Consider the following 18,825-nt stretch of genomic DNA (forward strand, 5'->3'; position numbering starts at 1 on the left):
AGAAAGCTCCAGCAAATGGTATTTAAAAGGAAGAGTAAAGTTCAAGATAAAAAGAGATAATTAGAAGCTTATTTGTAAATAGACTGAAGTAAAGTAACTCAATGCTATATGCTATGATGCTGATGTGGGTTCAGAGTCAAAAAAATTTAACTGGGTTCATATATGTGTATATATATATATATATATATATATATATCTGTCTGTGTGTCTATATATATATATTTATATCTGTGTGTGTGCGTGCATATATGCTAAGTTGCTGAATCAGGTACGGGTACGTGGATACAGTACGTCAGTACGACATTTTTTTTTCATGGGGTTGGGTACATTTTGGGTACCTCTGTATTAAAAAACATATTAAAGTTTATAATTGTATATATATTCATTTTCCATAAATAGTATATAAACATTTATTTATTTATTCAAATAAATAATATATATAATGAATTTAATAATTTATATATAATAATATAAATATATATATATATATGGAAATTGAATATATAATAATAATATAAATATAAATATCTATAATAATAAATATTCATTTTTCATAAATATTATATGAACATTTATTTATTAATTTAATAAATATAAACATATATAATTTATTTTAATAAATAAACATTTGCTTATTTAAATAGATTAAAAATTGAAATCCAAAAGTAAAAATAAATAATAAATCAAACAAAAATGAAAAACAAAAGACAGCGGAAAAAACGAAAAAAATGAAGCACTTGTGACCGGATCGGTGAATGAAACCCATGGAAGAAATGAAATCTGCAACAATGTCTTCATTTGCTGGTTTTTATCTTCTTTTACATAGTAAACACCTTCTCACAATCCCGCGCACAGTCGCATCTCTCTGTTCGCTTGCCATCGACTAATCAATTTCGCCAGAAAACAATTTATGTTTCCCTTTAATGGTTCCTTCCATAGCTACAGCTTAAACCCGTGTGGTGTATTCGGCGTTCAAGCGGTTGATATAAACAAAATGATTAGGTCAAAATAATCGAACAAAAACCCTTTGAAAATTTTATACATTGTTTGAAATGCTCGAGATTAGCTCTTGAATCGTCACCTTGTCATTAGTCGGTCGGAATTGCCACATTAAAGTTGGGAACGTTTCAGGTGGGAAAAATTCGAACCCTAGTCAAATCCATAGGTGATTTGAACAAAGATCCAATTCTGGGACGTTTCGTACCCAGAATCGGCTAGTATATGTGCTGATTCAGCAACCTAACATATATATATATATATATATGTATATATATTAAAAAGCATGCACAAAACTGAATTTAGCAAGAGAATTCATAAGTAATTTTCCTTCATTCATAGATTAGAAAACAAGTTCAATACACATCATCAGTCAGAGTTATTAGAAACAAGGGTCATATGATCATAAATCTCAAATATCATAGTGTCCACTATCATTTCAGCTGCAATCAGATTCATAATAGCATCTACTACTGCTCATTCCGTTGCTTCTCATATGAAGAAAGGAGAGATATAAGCTCTCATATAGCATCAGGCTCTACTTTATTACAAAGAAGAACATTTATTCTGCAGATCAATGTAAGATGATATTTGAGGCCATATGCTTTTCATTTTCTTCCCAGAATAATTGCACACTACTTGTCATGTTTCTCCCTTTGGGGTTCCACGTTTCCAAACAAGATGCTCCAGGTTGTCACTCAATGTCATCTCAAACAAAAAACTGAATTTGAAACCCTAACATAACCCCCAAAAATAAAGAGAATTCAAGATAAAAAAATGCAAGATAGTAAGATAGTCAAGCTTAGCAGCTAGCTAAATAATAAGAAAATACTAAAAAAGGGAATAATAAAACTCTAGAATGAGAAAGGAAAACAAAACAAAAATCTGAAAAATAAAAAACACATGCCCAAACATTGTTACATACTTTTCAAATGGTGCCAAAAAACTCACCAAATCAACCCAAGATCACACAAAATCCATTGATATTACCTAAAAAATTCACTAAATGTCATCAAAATGTGGTAAATGAAGTGTTTTGATGTTTTTCTAGCCACAACCTGTTATGAGGCATTCTTCAAGTTTATTATCGATATCACTAATAGTGGCAAGTTTACATAAAAATGACTTGCCCAAAAATCACCTAAAAATCACAACCAGGTTTACTTGCAAGTGACGCACTGAGAAATTGCCAAAAATCATAGGTGAGTGACTTGCCAAGTGTATTGCCTTGTGAGTCAACAAGTTTTTAAATGTACACGTGTGTGTGTGCACATGTGTATGTGTGGGCGCATGCGTGTGTGCATATGTGTGTGTGTATATATGTCTAAATCACTTTTAACAATTAGCTGAGATTTGAAACTCTCATATCATCATGGCTTTCTTCCATTCCTCGTTTCCCTACCAATATTGAATATTTGAAAACCCTAATCCCCAGCCTCTTGCTCCCTTATGGTTTGTGGATCTACAAATTTTCACTTCCCCATGCACTTGGTATTGCCAACCCCCAATCCTCACTCCCTACAACCATTGCATCCTTTTGCTATGACAATCTTCAAACCACCATAGTATTGCATCCTTTAGACATGTGGATTCCCAAACTCCTAGTGTGGACCTTGGGAGTATCCTCCACTCAATTTGTTGGCAAGTGTTTACTTGTACCCTTGCCTTCTCCCATGCTCTTTCACGAAAGCTCACCGTTCAAAAAAAGGAATTCACCAATCATTAGGGCATACCAATGACACCATTAGTGGCTCAAATTTGAATCTAAAATGGCAAAAAACTCTCAACATGAGTGGGCCCATGCTAGTCCTCCAACATCTATATAAGCTAGGCAATTTCATCGATTTGGATCATCTTTGGACATCTTATTAACAAACCCTAATTGCAAAGTCAAGCACTTGTATTCACTTTGTTGCCCTCATTTTTGAATTTTCAAAAGTGTGACAACCCTTACAAAATTTTGATTTAAATGTGTTGTTTTTGTCTCCAAAGCACGTATTACGAGGTATAGAACTCACATTTGTTAGTGTCAAATCATTGGGGGTGTCTTTGCCATCATTGTCCAAGTTTTGGTGAGTTTTGGTCTTCTTTTTCCTAGCTTTTTGTGCAATTTCGGGTTTCAGAGCAATCAATGTAGGTTGAAGATTTTACTCTTAAGGCACACTTCCCGAGGCAAAAATTTTGCTTCTTGTTGAACAGGGTTGATCTTTGGTTCATCCTCGATCTGTGTTTCAAATTTCATCGCGTTCTAAGTTTGTTTGCTATGTTTTTCCTTCAAAATCGGGTTTTATTCTCTGGACTACAAGTGGAAAATTTTCTTTCCTTTGCAAGTTTAGAGTTTCCTTTATGTTTTAGTGTTGAAAGGGTTTTTCCTAGCAATTACAAGTCCACTGTTTCCCCCTGGGGTGTCAGGTTAAGACATTGCATAAATGACAGAAGTACACATAATATATGGAACTCACAAGTGTTCTATTGATTCATAATAAGCCAGTACATACAATGATAGCAATATGTTCGACTACAATAGCATGTCCAAAGACTGGAAACAGATACAATATAAAGGAGTCTGGTCAGTTACCCGGTGCCAACTGCCGACAACCGACGGGTTAACTGCCGACGCTAACACAATTTACCTTAATGCTTAATTACCCGACAACATCATCCCCCCCAAAAAGAAACGTCATCTCCGGACGACAGACAACCAAAATGGGAATGATGTACAAGCAAAACTGAAACCCCAAAACAACAAATTACTGGGATTGGGGTAGAGATGGCGTCCCTGATGGTCCCGTGGATGAGGAAGAGGCCAACTGCTCCCGGAGCTGCAACGCCTGCTCTGTGCGGTGGCGAAGATCCCTCTCAGCCACCAGCTGGCGCTCCCGAGACCGTTGCACTCTGAATACGGCCTCCATCAACTCAGTATGCTTCTTATCCAGCTCTGCCCTCGTACTACTCAAACTGACCTCCAACAAAGCCCTATCTGCCACCTGTGCGGCTGAGGTTGCTGCTAACTCAGTGCGGACACGAGCCAACTCCTCCTCCATACTCCCTGTCTGGACTCTCTGCTGAGCCAACTCCAACTCCAATGTCTCCCTAGTGATATCTGCCTCCTGCTGAGCACGACGATGCGCCAAATGACTATCCCGTATGGCCTGCTCGATCCTCCTGAGTAGGCTCTGCACCTGACTCTCTCCAGTCTGTCCAGGGTGTTGCCACTCCTCCAACATCACAGGAAGATCCACGCGAGGCCATCTCCTGTCAACAAAGCACCGCTGAAACGCCTCAGCAACTCCTCCGGTAGCAAATGCCAGGAGACCCTCCAACGCTAGCTGCCCTAGGGTCCCTTCCTCCATCAAGGCCAAAAGTCTGCGTGCCTCACTCTCTACTACTGCCAAAAACTAAGTCAAGGCAGTGGGCTGGTTCTCTATAGAACCAGGCATCGGAATGTCTACCTGTGGCACCGTATCCTCCGCACCACCCATGTGTTGGAGTAGGTCCGTAGGTTCCCCCTGTGCACGCATCTCATGAGGAGAGTCACTGCCCTCTAAATCAACCACCTCTTGACGGTGAAGTGTGGCAGGAGGGGGTCCTACTGGGGCTTTCGATTGCGCTGAGTATTGCTCCAACCATGAGTTTGTATCATCTCCCTCAACGTCACCCCTGTCTAACCTGATCTCTCCACCTCCATCCACTAGCTCTGTCCGAATAAGGGCTGTGTCCCTCGGCTGAACTACACTGCTGCTAGGGACCTGTGAAATCTGCCCGAGGGGGGGACGAGGATGCAGTTGACCAAACCCCGGCACAGGGATTGCTAATATGGCTCCCACTGTCACTCCTGCAGCTCGTAATGGTGTCACGGTCCCATCTGTAGTCAACACAACGGGTGCATATACTAGCCTCCCTATCTGAACACCCGTAGGTCGGACCACTCTTCCTCCTGGCAGTCCCCACATCCCCTTCGATATCTGACCGAGGGCAACCGTACCACCTGCGCCTTCTTTCATACCCAACTCTGGATACGGTACCTTTGTGTGTGAGAGGCGAAATCCAGTATCCCCACCCGAACAACGAGAAGATGCCTCCTCCGACTCTGCCCCTGAACTACTCTTAGTGGCCGAATCCGACTCGCTAGCAGAGACTACCTGTATCTAGGGCTTCCGCTTCCTGCTAGATGGTGCATACCCTCTGTGTGTATCCAAATGAGTCCAGTAAAAAATGGAGGGCGCGGTAGGGTCAATGTTGTCCCGCGGCTGCCACCCTCGCCTTTCTTCCGGCACCTGTATACAGACTGCGTCCAAGAATAACCCAATGGCGTGGTAGGGCATATAGAATGCCTTGTGCTTTAGTGTGAGGAACTCATGAATGCGGTCTGACAGCACAGTAGCCCAGTTGTACACCGTCCCATTTCGGAGCCCGTTCATCAATGCAATCATGGGCACGGCTGTGTCGGAGGCCCTACTGGCTCCTGCGAGATGACTCTTCATCAAGTCGAGCAATCACTGCCATGCACCAAGTACTATGTAAGATTTTTTCAGTCCTCGCCCCTTGGGTGCTGTAATCCTGTCCCACTCTGCTCTGGTCAGGTTATCCCGACATATTTGTTGTAGCAGCTGATTTTTCCTCTCGGCAGATATCTTCATCGCCTGCTTGTCCACCTTCTTCCCTTCATCAGGAATGCCAAAAACCCTCGCAAAGTCATCCGGAGCAAAAGACACGGTAACGTCTGTGTGCTGATACTTGAACGAGAAACTGCGCAACTCATCATTGTACGATTTTATCATCATGCGCAGGCAAGGCTCAAAATCCCGAATGGCGAATATCGGCATTTGAATGGTGCAATGCACCCGTGCCCTTCCTAACTGTGTTTTCACCAAAATGTCATCTAGGGACTGCGCCTCCAACCACAATTGCCTGCACACATTGTCGTTCAACCCCTCGAAAGTGATTGTGTCCGCTGTGACTTTAGGCTGCCTTTCTTTCTTGCCTGTATTCGGTACAACAACCTTCCCTTTATCCATAGGACAGTCTGTAAACGGTTTCCTGGTTGTCTTCTCTGAATCCTGTAGTCTCCTCCTCCAATCCAGTTTTTTCAACTGCCTGGCGCTAGACGCCATCAAATGATTTTTTATTTTTTTTATTTTTCCAAACTTATAGCTTTCCTCTCCTGGGCACCTTCACATGTTCTTTCTTCCGATTGCAATCTCTTATTCCCCTTGTCTCAATGGTACTTTTAGTTTGCTTCCGTGGTCCGTACGGCCAGTATTTTACTTCTTGGAAAATTTGTTTTCCTCTGGCACCCCTGAATCCGTACGGACTTTTTCTTGACTATAGCAGCCCCTTGGTTCGTATGGAATTTGTCACGCCAAATCCAGTTACTGGCGAAGGTTGTACGGACTTTGCGTCTGAATTCCGTACGGAATTCTAGTTCTCCACTTTCCGTACAGAAATCTTTGGCACTGTCGCCAAAAAAATTTCGTACAGTTTTGTTCCTCTCCTAGCCACTTTAATTTCGTGCGGACTTTTCCCTTCACTGTTTCTAATTTCCGTACGGAAGGTTTGCCTCCCCGCCGTACCAGATTCTGTACGGAATTCGCTTTTCCTTTGTTGGCACTCCTTCCCGTACTCTAATTTCCGTACGGATTTTTCTTCTAAGATTCGTGGAGTGTTATTTATTGACCGTACGGTATTTCCTTTACTTGTGGAATCCGTACAGATCTCTGTCTTTCAGTTTCGTACGGACTTACTATGAACGAGTCCCCCTTTAATTCTTCGGCACTTAACATTCTTTTAAATTTTTCCGACTTGTAAAAATTTTTTTTTTTTTTTTTTTGCTCACCACTTGCAATTTCCCTTCATTTTCACAAAAATAATAAAGACAAGTTCCTGCAAAAAATAATGAAAACGGTGTGCGCCATGAAGTTTCGTGTGGTTCTGAAGGTTGTGCTGCCCCTTGACCCCACTCGGGTGTTGCCATCGAACCTCCATTTGATTTGGTAGGTACACTGCAAGTTGGGCAGTTTTTTTTTTTTTTTCTTTGTGTTTCTTACTTGTGCCGTCGGTTGGGTCCTTCTCGCTCATGGTACACCTTCAATTTAGAGCCATTCACTGTGTCCTGCACCTCCTGCCCGTCCAGTGTCCATAGCTTGATCGCGCCGACCTCGCGAACATTGAAAGGGCCCAACCACTTTACCTTGAATTTTCCGAGCTTGATCTCGTTGCGCCCATTAAACTTTAATACAAGTTGCCCTGGGTTAAACCGCATTCTTCGCAAATGCTTGTCGTGCCAACTCTTCCGCCTTTGTTGTGCCGTCTCTGTCACCCATTGAGCCATCATTCGTCGCTCATCCAATTTGTTCAAAGCGTACAGTCTCTTTCTCAGGCTTTCCATGTCGCCAAGTCGATTGTCGATGGCGATTCGGAGACTCGGCACCATGAATTCAACTGGCACCACGACTTCTTGTCCATACATTAGCTGGAAGGGAGTCTGTCCTGTAGTTACCTTATAAGTCGTTCGGTATGCCCAAAGTACTGACGGTAGGCGCTCCTCCCAATCATCCTTCTCCACTCTGCAAGACTTATAAATCACTGACACGATTATTTTATTGGTCGCCTCGGCTTGCCCGTTCGTCCGCAGATAGTAGGGGCTTGATAAGGAGTAGAAGATTTTGAACTCCGTTGTTAGCAACCGGATTATATGATTTACAAAACGTCCTCCTCTATCACTCGTCAGTTGGATTGGAATCCCATACCGCGTAATGATTTGTTCATAGATAAATTTTGCTGTAATGACCGTCGAGTTGTCTAGCAAAGCCCGTGCCTTGACCCACTTGGTCAAGTAATCTGTCGCCACTACAATGTATTCGCATCGTCGAGCTCTACTTGGTTTTAATGGTCCGATGAAATCCAATCCCCATCTCTCAAACAGTTCCTGGGCATTCAATGGGTTGAGGGGCATAAAATCCCTTTTCAATGGCCGTCCGACCCGTTGGCATGTATCACAGCTCGTCACCCACTCTCTGGCGTCATTATGTAGTGTTGGCCACCACAGTCCTGCCAACAAAACTTTCCTGGCCGTGGTGTCGGGCCCCATGTGTCCACCTACGGGCCCTTCCTGTGCTTCCCTTAGGACACCCTGAATTTCCTCTTCCAGGACGCATCGTCGTAGGACCTGGTTGGGTCCCATTTTGTACAAGAAGCCATTAATGAGTTGGAATGTTCTGCTCCTCAGTACCAGTTTCCTTCTTTCTCCTGGTGGCATCTCCCTCGGAAACCGTGATGTCGACAAGTATTCCACAACGCTTGTGTACCAGGCGGGGAGAACGGCGATGCGAAATAAGTGAACGTCTGGAAAATCTTCATTCACTCCTTCGGCTGGTTCTCCTGACTGGATTCTCGATAGTTGGTCAGCTATCACATGGCTCTTCCCGAGTCTTACAATAATGTTGAATGTAAACTCCTGAAGCAGTAGCAGCCATCGGCTGATTCGTCCTTGGATAATTGGCTTGTTTACCAGGTACATCAACGCCTAGTGGTCCACATAAAATGTGAATGGGGTGGCCAATAAGTAATGTCGAAATTTCTGGACAGAGTACACCATCCCGAGGGCTTCCCTCTCTGTGGTGCTATAATGTTTCTCTGCCTTCGACAAGAGTCTGCTTGCAAAGTAGACCAGGTGATCTAGCCCGTGATCGCCAACCTGGGCCAGTGTGGCCCCTATGGCGAAATTGGATGCGTCAACGTGTACACGGAACTCTTTGTCCCAGTCAGGATATGTCAGGATTGGCGCACCCACCAACCGTGACTTCAATTCTTGGAAGGCCTCTTCCTGAGCCATCCCCCATGCGTACCGTTCACCTCTCCTTGTTAGCTTGTCCAGAGGGCAAGATACTTAAGCAAAATTTTTGATAAACCGCCTATAATACCCTATGTGTCCTAGGAAGGATTTGACTCTCGTGACATCTGTCGGTGCCTCCATTTCCACTATCACCCTAATCTTGTCTGGGTCAGTCTTGAGTCCGGCCTTACACACTATGTGTCCTAACAGCTTCCCTTGAGGCACCATGAATCTGCATTTTTGGGATTGAGTGCTAGGCGGGCTCACCTACATCTCTCCATGCATTCGCCAAGTGCGGCCAGATGTGCATCCTGGTTACTTTAGATGGACCAGTCGTCAAGGAACGCCCTGAAGTTCTCTACTGACATCTTGTCAAATATGTGAAGGATTATCTGTTGGAATGTCGCTAACGCGTTGCATAACCCAAACGGCATTCGGTTATACGCGTACACGCCATCTTCCACTATGAAGGTCGTTTTTAATTTGTCCTCTTCGGCAATGGATATCTGGTTATACCCAGAAAATCCATCCATAAATGAATAAATTTCATGACCGGCCACTTCCTCCAAGATGCTATCCGTAAATGGTATTGGAAACGGGTCCTTTATGGTGATCGCGTTAAGGCATCTGAAATCCACGTAGATTCGGATCTGGTTTGCCTCCTTTTTAAGGGATATCACTATGGGCGATACCCACTCGCTGGTCTGCACTTTGAAAATAATCCCGACTTCAAGCATACGCTCGATTTCATCATTCACTCTCGCAGCATAGTTTTTATTCATTCTGTACGGCCTCTTCTGTACATGTACGGCCCCGGGTACGAGTGAAATTTGATGTACGCACAGTTCTAGCGGCACCCCTTTGAGGTCCTTGTACATCCAGGCGAATACATCCTTGTATTCCATGAATATTTTAAACGCGGTGGCTTTCAGGACTGGATTCCAGTCATCGCCAACCAGGATGTTCCTTGGCTCTGCTTCCATGCCGAGGTTTGTAGGTTTTACGGACTCTTCGTACCGGATTGGTTTCGTCATGTCAAACCTATGTGCTGGTGTCTCATTGACAGGAGCATCCTCTTCCGTGTATTCCCCGTACGCTGGCGGAAATTCATTTCCGTCCGGCTCCTCGTCAACCTCCAACATGTTGCACCCATACAGCAGCTCATAGTCTTCCATTTGCCAGTGGAAGAGCCCATTAAGGGAATCGGTCTCATCTTCCGAACATCCTTGGATTCCCAGGACACCTTCCTCATCCGGTTCCCTTCCGTACTTTCCTTTGTCAACTCCGCCCTCGCCATCCGATTCCGATTCCAACGCAAGTTCTTCACTTACGAGTTGTGTTTACAAGTCGATAATAAATTTTTGCCCGGCTTTCTCCATGGACAGCGTGTTATGCTTCCAGTTGTGATTCGCTCTGGCCGCCACCAACCACCCTCTACCAAGAATGGCATCATATCCTTTCTTGGCGAGCGGAATCACCACGAAGTCAAGGACAAATGGTTGTGTCCCGATGGTCACTTGTTGCGCCATGAGCGTTCCAAGAGGTTTGATACCATGTTGATCCACTCCCAGTAAGTTGAAGGTTGACGGCCATAGTGTCGGCTTGCCAAGCTTCTTCCAGGTTTCTTCCGGAAGCACATTCACTCCCGGCCCGCCGTCAACAATGGTATCAGTCAAAATGGTGCCGAGTGTTCCCATTTCTACCACCGCCGGGTGCCGACCACTGTATAGTGTCAAGACCAATGGGTCTGTTGGTGTTCCGCAGGGAACATCCGTATTCCGGGTCACCCGACTCTGTGGAGTTAGTTGCACCGTACGTAGGAGTGTCGTACGTAATTGCGGCATCATTTATAGGAGGTCCTTCATCTTCACAGGTACTTCAATCTGCAGCATTTGCTTCAAGATATTTTCCTCAGCCTCAGAGCAGGAAGTACTTGCCGCTTCCTGAGTGTTCCCTTGTGCCAACATTTCCTTCGCCTCTAGCGCCCGCTGCTTCTCCGTGCGAGGGTCCGAGTATGTGGCCTTCTTTGCCTGTGACCATGTGATTGCCAATACCCGTTCCTCCATCCTATCCATGTTGAGCAAGTTCACTCCAGACTTTGGGCAAGTTCCATCATCGTGGTCTCCAGGCCCACACCATTTGCATAGTTTTTGTGGAGTTTCTTCTGAGGTGCATTCCCTGGCAAAGTGGCCCCATTGATTGCAGGCTTGGCACTGGATCATTGGCCGTCCCTTCGCATCATATTGGATCCGGCTCCTATTATTATTGTTATTATTGGTCTTCCCCCCTCGCCGATTGTTCCGATATCCGCCAGATGATGCATTATTGTTGGCGGTTTGCGAAGTTCCAACGACCGGTTGCTCTTGCGTGAAGAGAACTTGTTGGCTCCTGGTTTTCATATTGTAGGGACATTCTTTTGTCAAATGTCCGGCAATCTAACAAATGTCGTAGAAAGCCTTCTTGGGGCAGGACCCCTTGGTGTGTCCGTCACTCCTACAGTCCGTACACCACACGTCGTTTGCTTCAGTCTTACTTGTACTCCCCTTCATGGCTTTGAATTCTTACAGCATTCGTTCCATGTCCTTTTGGAGCACGTGCACCTTTTTACTCGATTTACCACCGCTGTTGCTTTCCCTGTCAGAGTCTTCATCATCGTCAGATGAGTATTTATTACTTTTCTTCTTCTTTGACATTTTGTGTTCGCTCTCTAGGTCCATCGCCCTATTATAGGCATCATCATATGACATCGGGGGTACAATTTTCATCTTCTTCCGTTGGGAGGATTTCAACCCTTCAACGAACCATCGTTTCTTCAATCCATCTGCGGGTTGGCTTTCCATTTTACCCAGCAATTCTTTCAGCCTCCTGCTATATGCCCGTACTATCTCCTTGGTACCTTGTTTGGTACTGTATATCTCGGCTACGATTTCATTGTCATCATGGAGCAACCGAAACTCCTCCTTGAATTCTTTTTGTAGATTGGCCCACGTGGCCACTTTTTGCTTGTCAACATCGGAGTACCAATCTATGGCAACTCCATGTCATGTGGCTGGGAACTGCTGTACCCAGTCATCCTGGTCCGTCACTCTGTTGGCGGACCAAATAGTTTCACATGTACGGCAGTGGCATACAGGGTCTTCCTTGCCGTCCCCTGTGAACTTTGGCAATTTTTGTTTACTTGCCATCCCACCGCTGGGTCTCGGTCCTCTGATGCCTTGTGTGCTTGTACCTGGTGATCCTCCGCCTCGGCCTCCTACACCTGACCCTCCACTCGTGGGTCCTCTAGAGAAGGTTGATCCCGAACCCAACAAATTGCCTCCCGTACGGTACCCTTGTGCTCCTCCGGCACCTTCGGCCGTACCGTCACCTTCGGTCGTCTCTCTCCGGTTGGTTGTCTCCCTCTGGTTGTCCTCCGAAATGGACAAGTTCTTTAGTAGGTCTCTGGTAGAGTCGATCAGGTTTAGATTTCGCCTTGTTTGTTCCACCAACTCTTCGCGACTTCTTATCTTATGGTGGTATTCTGGCGAACTGTAGAGTTCTCCTTCGGCACCCTTCGTGACTTCTTTTAGGTTCCCTTCAGGCAACCCTACAACAGTGTAGAGAGTGTAATTCTCTCCGTCTATCTCTGCCTCCGCAACCTCCGTGACACCTCCTGGGTTCCCTTCGAGCAACCCCTCGGCCAGTCGTCCATCGGCAAGCTGCCTTAGCCTACACCTTCGTTCTATCTGTTGTCTGAGATTCAGCGCTCTTTGTGCCACTTCCCATTCGTCACTTTGTATCTTTTTATTTTTGTCCTTATTTAGTATATTGGGCATAAATCACTTCCGTACACAGCAAGCACACACCATGTACACAAAACACAATTTTTCTTTTTTTATTACTTCATCCCTCGTACATAACGTATGTCACTGACATACTTATTACAATGGGGGCGTTCTTATTTATTCTCCCTGGCCGTCAGAGTTCATGTATTGCGCTCATCTTCTTGGCGCTCCCTAAATTCCCGTAGAATTTGCTGCCGTTGGTTCTCTCGGTAGATGTCTTCCCTTCGGTTTTGGAGAGCCAAAAATCCTTGTGCCAAAAGGTTAGGCAGTTTGCTCATCAACCGATTCACAGCGGGGCTTACTCTGAGCGAATTCCACACAGCATCTTCTTGGACATCTTCGGCTGTGGCTTCCCTCCTTACGTGCATTTCAATTGCTGCCTGTAGGATACAGGAGAAATCATTCGTGAGTGTCTTTTCCCCCTCGAACAATTCTTCAGGTTCTCTGTCAGGGTCACTCGTTCCTTCAGATAATGGTTGTCCCATTATCTATGTAGTACGTCCTTTTCACCGTTGCTCCCAAGTTTTTACTTAGGCAATGACGTCAAATGTTTCCCCCTGGGGTGTCAGGTTGAGACATTGCATAAATGACAGAAGTACACAGAATATATGGAACTCACAAGTGTTCTATTGATTCATAATAAGCCAGTACATACAATGATAGCAATATGTTCGACTACAATAGCATGTCCAAAGACTGGAAACAGATACAATATAAAGGAGTCTGGTCAGTTACCCGGTGCCAACTGCCAACAACCGACGGGTTAACTGCCGATGCTAACACAATTTACCTTAATGCTTAATTACCCGACAACATCCACTTTATAAAAACTTGTAACTTGTAACTTTCTTTTTAGTTCCCTTTTTCCTCTTTTGTCTTTTAAATTGTTTGTAGCAACTTTTTGGACAAATTACAAGTTAATTTAAAATACAAGTTTAATGAGAACTTGTAACTTCTAATAAAAGTTCCTAATTTGTGCTTTTAAGTTGTAATAGATGTTTTATTTCCTTATTACAAGTCTTTTAAGTCAAAGTGATTTTATGTCTTGTGTCTTATGTAATAGGTGACTTGATTTTATGTCTTGTGTCTTATGTAATAGGTGAGACAATTAACTAACACTTGAATCATAGGTGACTTCTTTCTAAAATAATTAACCCAATCTTTGAGGAAATACCACAACCTGTTGTATGAGTATGTCTATTTTTCCCTAAATGTAATAATTATCTGAAACAGTATATATATAATCCGCGACTATTATCTGCTATAATGGGTATGATGGTTCGAAATCTAAAATATGATGCAGAATCTTTCGTATGTCTGATATTACCATAGGTACTATGCAATGGCAGTATACTACGAAATTCCCTCCTGTTGTTTCTGATATATATATCAGGGGTGTTGTGCCTGACGTAGAGTCAGGTGCTTGTGACAGGCTTATACATAAGAAGGCAAAGACTCGATAGAGGCAAATCCAAATGGATTGAATTAAGATAATTCGTAGGTGACTTCCTCCCCCCTTCCATGGTTGAAAATACCTTCTTATATCTTGATAGTGAATATGAGGGGTTGCATCTCCAAAAGATACGACTGGTGCCTATTTATTAATGCTTAGTCTTGTATGCTGATCGCACCTTCCCATATTATAATTGATAACTAATTAAGTAATAGTCCTTCAGTATTAAGCATCTTCATATTAGGGATGTGTCATCGACTGGTAGTAGCTGATGTGCTTAACCGTATCGTGGCCTTGAGTTATTCCAATAACTAGTTTCTACCTCCCCGTCATTGTCGTATATGCTATGGTCAATTATATTATTTAGTCACTGCTTTGGTCAATGCTGCACTCTTAATGTCCTGTCTTCTCCTGGGTGGTAGACACGGACTGGTATCGTGAAGATACAGGGACGGACAAATATGCTTCTAAGATTGTGACCATCTGTACAGCGGATATAATAATTTAGAGGTATGATATCTCTAATGCCCATTAGCTATTAATAATCATTTGTCAAAGAGGTCATAGGATTTCTCCGTTGGTCAATCACTAAAGGCAGACAAATCTGACATGCATCAGATTTGGCCTACCACTATGTTTTCATTTAATAAATATTTAATAATAATTAATATTGATTGTAAATTAATATGTAAATTAATATTTTATTTAATAATTTATTATTATAAAGATAAATGGTTATTCATTGTTTAATAATATATTGCTGATAAATGGATGATTAACCAGTACTAAATAAGTGTATTGATATTTAATTTTTATGTTTATTTTTTGTATTTTAATTTTATTATCATTATTTATTATTAAATTGTATTTCAAAGTGGGTTTTATTCTCGTGGAAAATTTTCTTTCCTTTGCAAGTTTAGAGTTTCCTTTATTTATTAGTGTTGAAGGGGTTTGTCCTAGCAATTACAAGTCCACTTTATAAAAACTTGTAACTTGTAACTTGCTTTTTATTTCCCTTTTTCCTCTTTTGTCTTTTAAGTTGTTTGTAGCAACTTTATGGACAGATTACAAGTTAATTTAAAATACAAGTTTAATGAGAACTTGTAACTTCTCATAAAAGTTCCTACTTTGTGCTTTTAAGTTGTAATAGATGTTTTATTTCCCTATTACGAGTCTTTTAAAGTTTTTAAAGTGATTTTGTGTCTTGTCTTACTTGTAATGGGAATTTGATTTCCCTATTACAAGTTTTTACGTTTTTATGTCTTTTAGTTGTTGTAGGGGTTTTATTTTCCCATTGCAAGTCGATTTGTTTTTTATTTTTGTGCTCTTCTTCCCTAGAAACCCGAAATTGCTCATGTGAAGGAAAAGTAATGCAATTTAAAACTTGTAAAGGGGGTTTTTAAAACCCAATTGCATCTTTGGAGAGCACATTTGCTTATAGTTTGAAAGGAAGAACCTGACCTGCATTTTTGCTCCCACAAATCCGATTTTGGTGGCATTCTTCCCCTAAATCCGTTCCACATTCATGCTATGCTGTTAGGAATCATTACTTGTTGCCACGTTTATCAACAAAAATGGCTTTATGAAACACGTTAGGCATTTTTGAAGGCATTTTGCTGGTTCTTACCACGTCTTGGAGCATGAGATTCGCCCTTCTTGCCACATTGCAAACACATCTTGTACGTCCCCCATTAATGAGTGTTTGAAGTAAAATCTTTCTCTCTTTCATAGCCGTTTTTTGTGGAACTGTTTAAAGGCAAAACCGATTCTGTTTGCTGATTGCAATCATAATATGGTGGCTTCCTTATTTATTTAAAGAGCATTTCAGTTCCTTTCAAGTTCATTTTCTTTGCCTAGGGCATTCTTCAAGCAAGATTTTGGGTTTCTATATGTTCTTCCCAATTGATAAGTCATTTGCAATGCAAGTTGTGAATGTGTATGATTTTCCCCTCTTCATTTTTTCCCTATTTACTTGCAATCGGGATTTTAAAACCCGATTACAAGTGCAAGTTGTAATATTCTCTTACTTGTAGTCAGCCTTCCAGAACCCGAAATTGGTCCAAAATGCACTCAAAAACACTTGAAAATGAGTCTCTAACGTCCAATTACAAGTGCAAACTTGTAGTTACCCATTACACACATGAAGTTGCATGTTTGTTCTCCATATTTGCAAGTCAATGCTCTTGTTTTTCCACACATGTAATGCACTTTCCAGAACCCGAAATTCACTTGTGAGCCCATTTTTGCTTCAATTTATCCCTTCCTATGTTAGTCTTGTTTGCACGCATGACCTACCAAATCAATAAATTAAGGCATGGGCCTTATTTTGCAAGCAGATTTCAAGATTGGAGGATGATACAAAGAAGAGATACAACAACAATTCATGGATGCAAATTATAGAATGCTTTCAAGACAGAGATGGTCATGACATGAAAAGAGGAAGGCAGCCCCTTCCCTCCCGAATGAATGGTACTACCCCAAGCAAGAAAATAAGATTGAAGTTTGTTGGCATAAGACATAAAGACTATCAAGGGTGCAAGTTCTTCTTCCGATTCGAGATGTCTTCACCGATCGAGAATACTTCAAGTTCTAACATCTTGTAGCAGCATGAAGATCATCACAAACAAAGAATGATGTAGTTAGAGTCTGTTGGCATTGAGTTGTCATTGATGTCAACCGGTATTGCAGGTTACGAATACAAAGTGTAAACCGGTATGAAGAAGATTGAACCGGCATAAAGAAGACAGGAACAGTGGAAGAGAAGTATGTTCTGAGTTGACAGATGATATCACCGGTATGAGGTGAGATGCAGGAGTGTGTTGGCACGCTTGAGTGATAACCGGTAAGGCATAAACCGGTATGAAGGTTAGCTGCTTGTTTGTGATGAAGAGGCGGAATATTATATGAATCACAACAACACCCGGTAGGCAAAACAGAAAGAATGACATGAAGACATGCCGAAAGGCAAGATGAATTGTCAGGAGGATGTGTTGCCGGTAACAATGATTGTTCAGTGCGTTGGACATACCAGTAAGGCTTTGTACCGGTAGAAGGACTTGTCGGATGTTCTAGTTTGAACCGACCTTATGTCGGTGAGTTGAATGTATGCTGATGTGTGCCTTGGGGAGCTGAGGTGGAAAACATGCAGAGGTCGGTGAAATGTTCATCGACATGGTTGTCTGTGTAGTAGGTGGTCATTAAATGATAAAACCACAAATCACAGGTTGATAACAGACTAATACGGCTCGAGGAAGAATGGACGACAGAGAATGATCAAACAATTGAGGGATTGTGATCCAAGCATGAAATACGATTGCAGATTGACCTCGAGAAAGAAACTGTTGGATCATAAATGTGTCGACAGATTTCAAGACCGAAAAACAAGGTTAGGTTTGCTATTTTAGGCAAACATGCCTTGGACAGATGAAAAACGCAAGATGTTTTATCCCTTCAAAGCAGGTGAGTGATCCAAGGCAGATCGGATCAGATTGGATACAGATTTGATCAAAGGAGGGAAACCCTAACCGTCCTAAGTTTGAATTAGTTTTTGGCGGGAAGCCTCAAGTTTAAAAGATGTCGACCTGCGACTAATATTGGATGATGTTAGAGAATGAAGGTGTGTGGGCAAAGTCTGTTTGAGTGAAATATAAGAAAAATCTGAAATGTTTGTGTACCGGTGAGAAGGAACAAGAAAAGAGTGTAAAGGACAAACCGGCAAAGTAAGTGAAGAACACAGAGGTGTCAAAACCGACAGAGGTAGAATCTGGCAAAGTGTGGTCAAGTGTGAATTGAATCCAAAAGTCAGAGGGAGAGAAGTTTTTAGCAGAGTAAAAATCTACATAAAGGCATTGTTGCAGGGTGTGTGGAGTTTTCACAGACCGGTAAGATTGAAACCAGTAGTGCAGAGTATTGAAGCGTTGCAAAACTTCATTAGCAACAGGGAATTTATTTGTGTATTCGAATCTTCATATTGTCTTCACTAAGTAGGTGCTTAGTGCAGGGGTTGTAGCTCCTTTAGGTTGTAGCCTATAAATTGATCAAGGGTTGGTGCTCCTTTGAGTTGTTACTCATAAATCAGGGGTTGGTGCCCTAAAATTGTAATCAAATCATTTTGATTGTGAGGCTGGATTGGAGCAGAAGATCTCCAGCAGTTATTCTCACAAAGGTTTTTCCCACATTGGGTTTTCCTCGTATATCTGGTGTTATGTGATGCATTCTTGTGTATGTGTCATAATGATTTTATAGCAAATCCTTTCACACACTTAGTTTGCATTGTTTGGTTTATTGGTCAGCACTCTGTTTATTTTATATTCTACCGATATATCCCTGATTAGGAAAGAAGTGTTTAAATCATTGATTCGCCCCCCTCTCAGTGATCCATTGTATCCAACAGAGTCGTGTCTTCGAACACAAAATAATTTCAATTATGCATTTGTAATTTTGTTTTGACAAGTTACATGAAAAAAAAACTTTGTAATTGCAAGTTAACTCATCACTTGCACTTTTGTAATTAAACGTAAAGCAACTACAAGTTGAGTTCAATTAGGACTGTAGTTGGAATAAGTCATGGTGGTTGAGAGAATTTCTCAAGTTAGTTAGGATCCTCCCACCTTTTTCTCAAGGTTCCTCTCCTATAAATACTTGAGGGGATCTAATGTAATTTTTATCTTTTTGCAATGCAACAAAATTCTGCCAGTTTGTACGTGCACTCTAAGACT

General features: G+C 42.3%; 1 protein-coding gene across 1 annotated transcript in view; it reads right to left on the minus strand.

Annotated features, from left to right (window-relative positions):
- The window catches only part of LOC131038501 (RNA pseudouridine synthase 2, chloroplastic), a 188,844-nt gene that overhangs the window by 71,176 nt on the left and 98,843 nt on the right, over window positions 1–18,825 (minus strand). The gene's annotated exons all lie outside the window — the stretch shown is intronic.

This window comes from Cryptomeria japonica, chromosome 10 (assembly GCF_030272615.1).
Source record: "Cryptomeria japonica chromosome 10, Sugi_1.0, whole genome shotgun sequence".
NCBI classification, from domain to species: domain Eukaryota; kingdom Viridiplantae; phylum Streptophyta; class Pinopsida; order Cupressales; family Cupressaceae; genus Cryptomeria; species Cryptomeria japonica.